The following is a 2,555-nucleotide window of genomic DNA, read 5'->3' on the forward strand; positions in this document are numbered from 1 at the left end:
ATAGGGGTTTTTGATAAGATAGTGGGAGCTGAATACAACAAAAACTCAACAGACTTTCTTAAAACCTGTGTTTCAGTCTCATTTTGAGCCATCCGAGATGAAATCTGGGATATCATTCCCTGAATAGAATCCACCCATGGGGGTTCGGATTCAGAACGCTGAGACAGTATATTGCAGTCCTGAGTACATGGAATAGACTCTTCAGGAGAAGATACACACTGCAGCACAAGATACAGAGTTCCTAGACATGCTTATGTGAGCTATATAAACACACACAGGAAAATGCAGACACAGTTTCCCCCAGAGTTCCTTCAGAGAGACACAGAGTATATGGAGCCAGCCACACAGCGCCCCAGTAGGCAGTTATACACTAAACGGCCGACGCTGACTGAATAACCTTAATAGGATTAAACAGTGACTATAACACTCCCCCCTGTCTATAACACCCTGGTACAGCAGAGGTATGTTGGAGTTATGTGGAGGGCAGCGCTCCCTGTCAGCGTCTCTTCAGTGTTATCTGCAGGGAGAAAATGGTGCTGGATCCACTCTGAGGAGAAGCCCCGCCCCCTGTAATGGCGCGTCTTCCCACACTTAGATTATACTGGCCTGAGGTTTTGTGCTGCTAACAGTGGGATTAGCCCGTTAGCATATGTGACCAGTGTAGGGTATGTTGCGCTAGCCCAGGACGCCCCTCACAGCGCTGTACACCAAGTGCCGCTGAGCCTTCCGGAGCACAGCCTGTCAGAGCTGCGCTCCCACCCTTGTGCCGCCATTCCCGCCGGCGACCCGCTTCCCGGGCCGCCGGCATCATACTCACCACTCTTCTATCTTCTGGCTCTGTTAGGGGGTGGCGGCCATGCTGCGGGAGTGATCGGTCACCTCGTGGGCTTGCAATCAGCACCCTCAGGAACTCAGTGTCCTGTAAGCAGAGATAGAGAACCACTAACTTCAAGAGTTGGTTTCTACTCCCCCCCTTAATCCCACGAAGTATGGAGGCTGTTGCCAGCAGCCTTCCTGTACCTAACACTCTTAGAAAAACAATAAAACTAGAAAAACTCCTAGGGTTCCACCGGGCACATTTTCTAAACTGAGTCTGGTAGGAGGGGCATAGAGGGAGGTGCCAGCCCACACTATTAAACTCTTAAAGTGCCCATGGCTCCCAAGGGACCCGTCTATACCCCATGGTACTAATGTGGACCCCAGCATCCTCTAGGACGTAAGTGAAAGAATAAATACACACTAAATAGTTGCATCAATAAGTACAATTAGGCTCTGAATTTCACTCAATCAGTTGTTTGAGTCTGAGTCAAACATGTACATGTCTTTGTTCACGTCCTCACGTTTGTCCTCAACAGAACAGGCTCTGTAGCATTTCCCAATTTGTTGCTTTTGGATTGTACAAAACCATACATTGAAAATATCCTTTCAATTCCTGCACTTGAAACTGCGGTGAACATCTGCTTCAGAAGATGTACTACAGAAGTGTCTAACTGAAGTTGAGCTGCGAAAGACATCAACCAGGCTAGAGGAGATACTTGGCATAAAGTGTCCACTTCAAACATGTATGGTGCAAATGGTTTCATGGATGCATGAAAGTTGATGATGACCGGCATAATTTGATGATTATTGACATGAGCAAACTCTATAGCAGTCTCAATTTCAGCAGGACTAAGCTTTTTCCCCCTGTACTTAGAACCAAGTTTAGCCAGCAAGTGGGCATCTGTAAGTGCAATTTTAGCTCTTGCTTTGCCATCTTTACTACATTGCTTTGGTGTCCAATCTCTTCAAGATCATCTAACAGTTTTTTCCACACTTGTACGACCTCACTAATTGTGCAGTTGCGTCTTTGTGCACGATCCAGGGCTACAGCTACAGGTTTCAGTCGAGCCAAATAATCTTCAGCACTCCGCTTAATACCAAAGTTATTAACTTAGTTAATAATATCTTGTGGGATATCAACTTTGTTTTCATCACATACGCTAACAAGAATGGGCCAGTTTTGTCAGAAAGGACTCCAGTCTGCCATAGTATTCCAGTGTACGTCACTTGGTAGTATATACTTTAGTAGGATCTCCTATACACCATTCATTATTCTCCCCAATTGAGCTAAAAAAAAAAAAAAGACTGCCCCCACCTACACGTCTATCTACTTCTAAGCAAAAGTTGTAGTTTTTTTATGATTTGATTTAAATCGATTTAATCATTTGATTTAAATCGGGCAACCCTGTTGAGCATAGGTGAAGGTCAAATAAAAAAAACGCATAGTGATATATTGTACACTGGGATAACAAATAACACAGTTGTTGGTTCTGGTCTCAAAACAATGCAGTCAGAAACTCAAAACCGGAAATAAGCGTCAGGGTAAGCACATAAAGCACAAAGGTATACAATAGGTACACAAAGATACATTCCTCAGCGAGAGATTTTATTTTAGCTAGGAGAATCCTGCCTCAAAATATAGCACTCAGCATAGTTTAACAACAGTTCAGAAAACACCCAGGATAGCAATTTTTGTAGACCAAACATACAATAGATGTAAATGCCTCAAGTGGTAG

This window comes from Pseudophryne corroboree, chromosome 7, assembly GCF_028390025.1.
Source record: "Pseudophryne corroboree isolate aPseCor3 chromosome 7, aPseCor3.hap2, whole genome shotgun sequence".
Classification (NCBI taxonomy): domain Eukaryota; kingdom Metazoa; phylum Chordata; class Amphibia; order Anura; family Myobatrachidae; genus Pseudophryne; species Pseudophryne corroboree.